The following is an 11,247-nucleotide window of genomic DNA, read 5'->3' as shown; positions in this document are numbered from 1 at the left end:
GAGGGTCAAATCAATTTGAAATTAAATTTACCAGAGTAGGGTTCACAGTTCTGCCAATCCTCATATCCTTTTTGTTTTTCTATGCTCAAAGGAAAGTTCCAGACTATATTTTTAAGGTTGGTTTCAGTTTCTACCCTGTGCCTTAAAACTCAATGAGGAATTTACAACTTTTTCTAGAGGGTACAAGGTAAGTCCCGCCACTAGGGAGGTGGGGATTGTGTTCCAAACAGGTGTAGGTAGAATATGTAACAAATAAAGGTAAAGTAAAAAGCAACACTGGATTGCTAGGAATGTGAAGTTCTGGATGCAACAAGGGTTCTTCTCTGGAGGCTTATGGGCCACAGACTTTTCTATTGCTTTCTATGTGTGCTGGCCCTGCTGCTCTGTTTCCATCTACAGATTTCTATATCTTTCTGGGTTCAACTCTTTCTCCAGTGCTCCCTGCCCTGCTGCACCCTGCATTAGTTTACTGCCCTAACATGAATAGCAGGAATGCACAGAAACCTGCAAGACCTAGGCTTGTGTGAAGCTGTGTGTGCACAAATATGAACACCCATACACAAACATGTATGCATATAGGCAAAAAGTACCCCTACAGACACGCATGGCTATTTTCAGAACTGGTTCCAGAGAGCCAATTTAAGGCCCATGCCTAAAATGTATGGTGATGGATGTTATTGCCCGATAATACAACAATTTGAACCAGTTTCAGCCCAACCCCTGCTAGTCTGGCTTTTCTCCTGGCCATAGTTTGTTCCTGCTCACCTGTTGCTGAGCTAGTTTAGTTTCCCCAGTCAAGATCATTCATACTCTGCAATACCTGTCACTACTACCCTGGCTCCATTCCAGAGACATACAGACTAGGGCCCTGATTTAATAAAGTTCTCCAAGGCTGGAGAGAATACACTTTCATCAGTGAACCTGGGTGATCCAGCAAACCTGGAATGGATCTGGCCCAGGATTGAAAACATATGCTAACAAATAGCTAACAAATAGCTTGATTTTAGGAAATCCATTCCAGGTTTGCTCAACTACTCAGCTTTCCTGATGAAAGTATATTTTCTCCAGCCTTGGAGAACTTTAATAAATCAGGGCCTAGACGTGCAATGCCCCCTTATCACATTGGTCTTCAGCCAGGTATGTGATAACCTGACTCGTGGGGCACAGTATCCCAGATTTCACAGTCCCAGTCCATAGTACACTTTCTGTCCTGCACTCTATACCTTCCTCTTCTGTGTTTCACTGATTCCTCCATCAAATAAGGGTCAATTCCCAAAATACTCCACCTCTTCTTTCTTGGCATTATGCAGCACTATATTGGCTTATGCTGCAATGGCTGCTGTAAGCTGTGTGGTTCCTGCTGAACAGGCAAAGACAGTATTTGCCCTTGGCTGAAGCTGCACAATTGTTTCAAGTCTTAAATGAGGGAGAATAACATGGGATTAAAAGTATGATTTCTATTGTCACATCTGGCATATAAATTTTGATCCTGCCACTGTCCTTTTTTTCTAGGCAGTTAAGATCTGTGTAAAATTGTGGTAAAAAAACAAACAACAAAAAAAAAAAGAAGTAATAGCAATTTAAAGAATACAGTCAATAAAGAGCATTTCTATCTTCATGTCTATGTGCTATATGCACCTAATAATGAGGACAGAAAAATAATATACCGAACACTATACAATTTTAATAAATCATTAATTTCCACAATAGTTGTCCTTTAAGGCCCGAAACCACAAGAACAAGGCTAAAACTGTGCAAAATGTTTTCTGACCCACAATTGTTCCACCAGAAAGCTTTTGTAATTGAAGCAATTAAATATGTTTTACTTCTGTGCCTAAATACACAAAGCAAAGCCAAAATAAATAATGTAATATAATATAAATGCACAAAGTCACCAGACAACACAATCTGATAGCAGATAAGAAACAGTACTTTGATCTTCACAGACCACTGGTGGTCTAAGGAGGAAGGAACCACACATTGTGAACTAGATCTTCAAACATCTCATCACACACAGATGTGTACTGGGCCTTCGCTGGATATTTCCTATGTGTGCCGGGAAATTACTCAAAGGTTTGAATAAAGCCGCAGAAGTCTTTCTTGGCAATGTTTAAAAATGGCAAACTGCCCAGAGTCTGCTAAGCAAAGGAAGAAAATACAATTCTGAAAGACAATAAAGAAGAAACAGTTTTTAGTCATTTCAAAAAGCTCTGGTTTAAGTGTCTCCAGGCAAAGTCTTGTGGGAGGCAAACCAGTCACTTGTAAATGTGCAAACACTTTCAAAGTCACCTGCAGAAGATCAGTTCAATTTGACCCATGTCATGAATCACCAGTTTTACCATTATAGATTTATATGGGATTAAACGGCCCTGAACATGATCAAGGGGATTCACGTGAGACACGTGAGGCTGAAGACAAACAAATATTACTTTTTTCTGCACTCCAACACTATTTTATGTACCTATTTGTCTGGAATATACCAGTATTACATCAATAGGGAGAACCATGAGAAAAAAAAACATAAAACACCTATTTATAAATATTCCATGGCAGGCGACCAGAAGACAAGTGTAGTGTGAAAGGATGTCAGACAATGGAGGTTGTGAATGTCAGTGATATGGTTTCCTGCAATTCATAAATAAAGCCAAGTTATTTTATATATTAAAAAGTCATGTATGAAGTTGTTATGGAAAAATTGCTAGACTGATATGATGACTAAGTACAGGAGATTTTGCAGTCATAATAGTTACAGTATTAGTAGCTTCATACTAGAAAGGAAAGGAGACTTTATTGGGGCATATATGTATAAAATTGTGCTATATATATATATATATATTTATAGCAACATTTTTAAATAATAACTGTAACAGGATAGGGATCTCGCTCACACCTTGCAAAGCTTTTTTTTTCAGCTGAGCATGCCAATACTGCTTTAATGTTGGTGAAACTACAAAATACAAAATGACTCATAAACAACTTGTTTTAAAGGTTCCCACAAGCAAAAATTTATAACAAAGTGGTAGATGCTGAAGGGCTAAACCAACTGAAAGTTTTTGTAATGATTACAAAAATAGACTTTTGTACTTCGGGTAATAGGTCTCCATAATTGTAGTGACCTATAAGGGGGTTCCTCACTGTGTATTAGACTTTTTAATTTATTTTATATTAGGGGGGTAGTAGCAGGAACATTCTAAGTTTACATGATTTACAGGTAGAAAGGGAACCATGGTGGAGAGCTAATTGGTTTGTAAAATTCAAGATTTTACCTGTGCCTGCTTGATCCTTGCCTTAATTACATATTTAATTGAATGGGGAAAATGCATATGATACCATGTCCCAATTATTGCACAACTACACACCATCTATATTTCTGAGGACTTTTTTTGTACCTCAAAATATTATCACATGATCCACAATCTAAAATTACAATATTTATTTAAACACTTAGAATAAAAGCATCATAAAAAAATGTTACTTCAACAATTGGTGCATGATCAATATTATAATAAATTTACTACAAACATTTATTCATAGTTTGATCTATTTTTCTAGTAACTTTAATTGTAATATGTCCTTGACGCATTTCACCATTTAGCATCAGAAGGATCCTAGAATTATCCACACCTATCTTTGTTAGGGAAACATAACCATACCACATGAAAAATAGAAAAAGAGAAAGAGAGAATATATATATATATATACATATATATATATATATATATATATATATATATATATATAGATATATATACAAATAACATACAATGGCATTTTGATTTTAATGTTGATTATATATATATTAATTCTTTGCTGTACAGTGCTGGCTCTTGAAACTTGCCAACACTGAAATAAGTCAATTGATATATTCTGTAACTTCAATCAATTTAAGTAATTCATACAAGTTAATATTTAAACTCAATAGATATTAAATGGGATATTTTGGTATTTGAGAAATTTTAATTCCAACACACATATAGATTACTATTTTCCTAAACAAAATGTATTCTTTATATGGACCCAATATGACTCTTAGGAGCTTATTATGTCTAATATTCCTAGCCCCGGTTTTTGTTTGGAATGGTTATGTTTCCCTAACAAAGATAGGTGTGGATAATTCTAGAGTACTTCTGATGAAGTTGAATGGCGAAACACGTCAAGGACATTATACATCTAGAAAAATAGATCATACTATGATAAAATGTTTGTTGTAAATTTATTATAATATTGATCATGCACCGATTGTTCAAGTAACATTTTTATGATGGTTTTATTCTATGTATTTAAATAAATATTGTAATTTTAGGTTGTGGATCATGTGATAATATTTTGAGGTACCAAAAAAGTCCCCAGAAATATAGATGGTGTATAGTTTATCCTTGCTTTGTATACCTAAATTTGCCTCCCATCTTACCCCTCGGTACCTCACTGGATCTGACTGAATTCACCTCTTGGTACAGATCTGAGTACGTATCTGAGTATCTGAGTGCTTTCAGTGAGTATCAGCCTGTAGCGCACAATCCTCACTACTAAAGGCTCTGGAGAAAACCAGGCTGATACTTATACTCCATGCTCAGTTAAGGCAACATCTGTATCTTCATATATATACTATGATTTTCATATGTGCTTCATATGTCCCACCCTGAATTACAATGGTGAACTCTAGAGAGATACCTTTTGCATCATCTAGGTTCTAACCTTTCTTAGCCTTCAACTGACACCCTACACTTCTTACGGCTTTTGTAAATGCTGTCAACAATTGATTTTCCTAAATCCTATAATACATAAATATGGATGTTTGCACTATCCCTACATCCTGTATTGTAATATGTCTTTTGTGTCATAAAAAGTTTTTTTTTTTTTGTATATGAACAAAGTAGTAGGGTTTACTGATTAAACCATTACCATTATCAAAAGGAAAATTGTGACAATACTCACAGTGAGCAACTATACTCCAAGAAAAAAGACAGTTATGGAATCTCAGATATCAGACTAAATCATCTTTAAAGCAAAGTTGCTGGCCCTAGTCTCTACAAGTAAATGGGTGGGACCTTCAGCTGTTTAGTCTTTAAGTGGAAAGAAATTAAATCTGAGAGCACTAATTGTACTTTAGGATTTACAACTCACAACCCACACAGTTTTAAGTGTTTAATGTTTTAACTTGCCTGTACGAATTGAGAATGCTGTTTCTTTCCTTATTAGATAGGCGTGGTAACTGTTCTTTGATCTCCAGTTGCTGATTGGAGTACAGTCTATACGTTTCCTCCAACCCCTTGAGCAGGAAAGATACTTTGGTAAATAATATCTGTTTTGTTTTAATAGCTGTTTTGATTGCATATATATTGTTTGTATATGTAAATATAAATTTGCAAAGTATTTTAATGTATTAAAGTATTTCCATTAATTTCCAATGCTTTAAATTCTTGTAACTGCTTAGGAGTGTGAATTGTAAATCGTAAAGTACAATCAGTGCTCCCAAATGTGTATAAATGCACTGCATATGTTTAGGGCCAATAAATATGAAAATAATATGCTGGTTCTTGATTACTAGGGATAAGCGAGTGAGAATAATAAGTTCAATCACGCGGTAAATCGGGCCTTTCTTGCTTATCAAAAATGTAAGCGAGAACGTCCTTCTGATTCGCAGAGAGGTCAAGCTTTGGCCGAACCGGAGGATTTCCAGGGCTGCATCATGCAGCCCTGGAAATCCTCTGCAATCCCAGGGCAATAGAGGTTAATTAACCTCTATTGCCCAGGGATCGCACGAACCGGAGGATTTCCAGGGCTGCATCATGCAGCCCTGGAAATCCTCTGCAATCCCAGGGCAATAGAGGTTAATTAACCTCTAGTGACCAGGGGATCGCACACAGCTGCAGTCATTGAGAAGATGCCCAGCACAGGAGAACCTCCTGAGATTGTAATATAAGTATCTTTTACAAATGATACATTTGTATCTGTAACAAAAGTATCATTTGTAAGAGATACTTATATTACAATGTCAGGAGATTCTTCTTTGCTGGGCATCTTCTCAATGATTGCAGCTGTGGCTGCCTTCATTGATAAGAGTGTGTGATCCCTGGGGCACTGGAGGTTAATTAACCTGTAGTGTCCCGGGGATTGCAAACAGGGAGATTCCCAGGGCTGAATGCAGCTCTGGGAATCCTCCTGTTTTAATTTCCTCATCGGCTTTCCAAAATTTTGTGGAACCATTGGAAGTTCGAGGAAATTTTCATGAGAATGCCAGAGACATTCTCCCTCATCACTATTAATCACTCTATAACAATGCTTCTCCACTATGGTTCTGTGGAACACTAGGGTTCCTCTAAAGGTTGTTAGGGTTCCTTGAGCAATAAGCAATTTGTGCCTCTTGGGTCAGCTGAGGTAACCCCAATGTTCTTTTTGGTTATCTGTAAAAGGTGACATTCTTTCCAATGACCACCAAGCTAATGTATTGTGAGCTATGTATATATTAATTACAGCAGGGGTTCCTTGAAGACTTAAAAGTTATACCAAGGGTTCCTTCATGTTAAAAGGGCCAGGAAAGGCTGCTCAATAGTAAGATCAGATCCTGTTGATGTATGTGTAAAATTGTTAGGGTTAATTACATTTTGAACATATAGATAAAGTTTTTAACTGTCATAGGGCCTGATTTATTAAAGCTCTCCAAGGCTGGGGAAGGTACACTTTCATCAATGAAGCTGGATGATCCAGCAAACCTGGAACAAATCTGATCCACGATTGAAAACATTTGCTAAAAAACAGCAAATGACATTTGAGAAATTCGTTCGAGGTTTGCTGGATCCCACAGCTCCACTGGTGAAAGTGTATTCTCTCCAGCCTTGGAGAGCTTTAACAATTAAGGCCCATAATGTACATTATTTGTTTCCTATTATGTGAGTTACCTTCCACATTAAGAAAGGAGGTCACGTGGACATGCACCTAGCACAATCCCATGTTCAGCAACTTATGAAGGGAAAAAAGTTTGAGAAACCCACTGATTCTTTCAGTGATATGGTTTAGTGCAGCACAATTCTTTTGATAGTTAAGTGTTACAATATTAAATAATATATTTATCAGATGAAAAGGGATAAAACTGAAAAGAAAGGGAATTTAGTTATCAAGTCAAAACTTTCTTCCAAACGAGGAACAGTTGGAAGCTATGTACCAGGTGTACCACACCTTTTATTATTAAACACAACTACATTTTAAAGAACATTTTCATCTTTTTTTACTTTCCAAAACATATGGGAGTATAGAAAATCTTGTGTTCCTTCCATATTGCCCTAGCTGTTTTCCTGTACATGTAGACCACTGTAATGGGCAGTGTGGTTTACTTTTTTAGACATGGAGCTCTATGAGGGTTTTCCTGCCATTTTATGTACTGTATATTTGTGTGCAGCTTTTTTATCAACTTTTTGTGTGCAATCTGCCATGTCCTGGGCTGGATCTGCCAACTTTTGGCAGCGGGGCAGCAAGGAGGTAGCTAGGTTCCTGGTGCTGAAGCGTGTTATGCATTTGAGTATCTAACAATAAACTAGAGACTTACACTAACAGGACAGGTAAAGTTTTGGCTTCTATAGGAAGCGAAAGCAGCACAGAAGTGCCTCATCCAGTAAGTCTAATGGGGTAAAAATGTACTGCTACCATTCACCAAAGGGTGAAATAAACTATAACTGACCACCAGTTGCAGGGCTTTCCTGGTGGGAATTATGTGGGGTTTATATTTGTGGCCAATACCAGCAGTCTTGCTACTATTGCTGGAAGTTTTTTTTACAGCCAATGACTACAGTAAATTGCTTATTTTTTATGTTTTTTATTGTAGCCAATGCCATCTGACACTAGTTCTAATAGTTAATATTGTGGCCACTAACACCAATGTGGCAAGTTGTTATTACTGCCACTGACACTATTAGTAGGATTTTTTTATTGCAACAGCTGACACTAGTTCTGTGGGTCACTGTTACTGACACTCTAATGATGGGGTTTACTTAAACTTTCTTTTCAGAGTGTGATGACGTATGCTGCAACAAATGCAGCAGAACTAAACTATTTAGGTAACTTGATGCAATGTACCGCAGGGCCCAAAAATACTGCTATCTTGTGGCCCCTTGGAAATGTCTTGGGCCTTCTTTAGTTTACAAGATAACCAGTAGTGCTCAAGGCTGTTTAGTATTGCGAAATATGACTTGTGCTTGGTGATTATGTTTTTTTTAATCAGATATTTTTTTCATTGTAGTTAATCATTAATTATTTTGGCATAAGAGAGTCTATCTGTCCTGATTAGTGCAAAAAACAAACAAACACAATAATATATTATATGACCATAAAACATAAAAGCTTTTTTCTTTGCCTCCCAGAACTCCCAGAGCAAATGGTTTCCAAGAAGACAATTCCAGAACAGAGTGCTTTCTCTTTGGGAGGGAGAAAATACTTAGCACTGTGCAAGTTTTTTATGACCAGTTGTAAAATAAATGTTTATATCTAGTTTGGGGTAACAGTGGAGTAAATGTTCCACAGACTTTTGTTATTAAAAAAAAATATTATAAAGCCTTTCAAAACTGACACAATTTTACTAAAAGGTGTATTTACTGGATTAGTTGTACCTAAAGCTGTCTTCAAGACTGGAAATAAAAAACTATTATGGGTGAACCTAAGTGATGCAGCAAAGCTAGATTGTATTCTGTCTAGGATTTAAAGCATTTGCCATCTAAGAGCAAATGATTTTTAAGAAATCCATGATAGTCTATCTTCTCCAGTCTTGGGGGGCTTTAATAAATAAGACCCTGTGTGTTATCACTCCAAACTGATGCATTCTGTACATTATTATTACACAGTATTTATGTCACTATCTGTCCTTCAACGGGGCTCACAATCTAATGTCCCTGCCAAAGTCATATGTCTTCAATATAGTCTAAGGTCAATTTTAGGGCGGTAAGCCAGTTAACCTAACTGCATGTTTTTGGGATGTGGGAGGTAACCAGAGGAAACACATGCAAACACAGAGAACTTACAAACTGGCAGATATTGTCCTGGCCGAGATTTAAACCTGGGACCCAGTACTGCAAAGCACCTCTGAGATACTATGCTTCCCATTGCATACTATATTACATACTGCATATACACAATATATATAATGTGTGTGTATATACTTGTATGCATATATATGTATGTGTGCGTGTGTGTGTATATATGTATATATACCGTTTTTTGTGCCGTATAAGACGCACTTTTTCTTCCCCAAAACTGGGGGGGGGGTATATATATATATATATATATATATATATATATATATATATATATCTTATTTTGAATTTGCTGGACGTACTTCATGCTGACCTGCTCTCTTGATGTGCGTCATATGTTCTAAGCTTCGACACTTTGTGTGTTGTACTGCACAAGACATACCACCAACAAATGCATTCTACATACCCTGCTTTAAATTATTCAATTAATCCACTATTAATCCATTTTTCAGTAATCCACATTGTGTTTTATGTTGCAAACTCCCATTTTGAAAATATGTAAAATTCTCTCTGTTTGCCATGCTTTGTGTATCTTTAAAGGTTTTAGTTTGTATTTGAGAAAAAAATGAGCGTGGCTGAGTAATAGCTATTAGGCAGATGATGAAGGTGATGATAAAGATAGCTCTAAGTTTCTGAATAAAATGGTAACTGATCTTTAACAGAGTCCTTCATATTTGGATACTTGTGTGCCAGGTATTTCGAAAAGTACAGATCTTAGAATGGCATCAAATTATGAAAAGAGAGCTGGTGGTGTGGAAATGGGAAGCAGAAACCGTGGGTGGCATTGGAAGATGCAAAATCTTCGGTCCCATTGGCCGGCGTCATGTGGTCTCCTCCTGACGCTCTTACAAGTGGACTTACCCATGTTACACATTGTACATTGACATTTCAAAGTGGTGAGTTTAAGTACCTATCAATCGCCTTTATCTCCTATTCTAGGTCACCCATGGTTTCAACCTGGCATTTCAGACCCTAGGTTTCACCTTTGGAGAGAGAATGGAATCTTTCAAGCCAAACATTTTATGCATGGGTCAGAGTGGGTAGCAGCAACTTTCCTTCAGTCGGATCATTAACTTTCGAGTTCTGTACCAGCACCTGGTCAATTTGATCGCACACTCTCGAATCTAGAGTTCCTCTGTCTTGGAGATGGTCCGATACGGGGGACTTTGTCATATGCATATCAGCTACTATTAGCAGAATCTGCCCCACCAACCCTATCTTTTGTTACTAAGTGGGAACAAGATCTCAAAACCACTTTCTCTGAAACAGCTCTTATACTTTGGTCATAAAGCTGCACTCAGTAACGCTTATCAAGAACTGAACTACAAGCTACTTAACTGATGGTACAGAGTCCTGACAGTTCTAGCTAAAATCTATCCACATGAAGATATTCTGTGTTGGAAATGTAAGGCGGATGTTGGTAGTTTATTCCAAATATTTTAGGAATGTCCCCTCTTAGCTTCCTATTGATCAAAAGTGGCAAACAATATATTGGAATTTATAAATGTAAACATCTGGAATAGGCCGGAATTGGTATTATTGCACCTATCCACATTCTCTAAAAAAAATAACACTATAATAATAATTTGTTACTCAAACATCTCCTCAATGCAGCGAAAGCCTATATTCCTGTGCTTTGGAAGCAAACTTTTCCCACAGTGTCTCAATGGTTTAGAAGAGTTAACAAGATTATGTCTATGGAGGATTTGATAACAACACAAGATGGGGGATCAGAGAAGTTTAATAAGACATAGTTTTATTGGATAAAATATACTACTACCCAAACTTATCTCTCGGTTAAGTGTTTGAACGAGGAGGAACATGATATGTAATATTTAACATGTTCGCCAATTTTTGAAGTTGTATGATTTTGGAGTATTGGCCTATATAACCCATACTAGTTTATGTCATCCACCCCACTTTTGCCTCCCCCTATCTTTTTGTTCTCCCCTTTCCTCTTTTCTTTATGTCTATAACTTATATTTCTTTGCACTCTTCGTTTGTCTTTGATTTGTTTTTTATTCAGTAAATAACACCGATTGCTTGATTGTGTGCTGTGCATAATATGTAATTTCTGTTTTGTTTTTCTATGTAAGATATTTGATTGTTTATTATATGTGTGATTGGAATAAAAAAAAAATTAAAAAAGAGAGCTGGACCTGTTAGGACAATAGGCTTTGTTCACTGCAATTAGGTATGTGAAGAGGAAAGTGAAGAACAGCAGGAC

At 36.7% G+C, this 11,247-nt stretch overlaps 1 long non-coding RNA gene across 1 annotated transcript in view; it reads right to left on the bottom strand.

Annotated features, from left to right (window-relative positions):
- Nucleotides 1–1,691: 1,691 nt before the first annotated feature.
- LOC140337993 (uncharacterized) overlaps nucleotides 1,692–11,247 on the bottom strand; it is a 30,385-nt gene continuing 20,829 nt past the window's right edge. Inside the window, exon 4 of the long non-coding RNA XR_011922165.1 lies at nucleotides 1,692–2,163. This is a non-coding gene — a long non-coding RNA (uncharacterized lncRNA). The remainder of the gene's footprint in view (nucleotides 2,164–11,247) is intronic.

The sequence above is a fragment of the Pyxicephalus adspersus genome, chromosome 9 (assembly GCF_032062135.1).
Source record: "Pyxicephalus adspersus chromosome 9, UCB_Pads_2.0, whole genome shotgun sequence".
Lineage (NCBI taxonomy): Eukaryota > Metazoa > Chordata > Amphibia > Anura > Pyxicephalidae > Pyxicephalus > Pyxicephalus adspersus.
The sequence above is the reverse complement of the archived record's forward strand: the minus strand, read 5'-3'. Positions and strand labels throughout refer to the sequence as shown.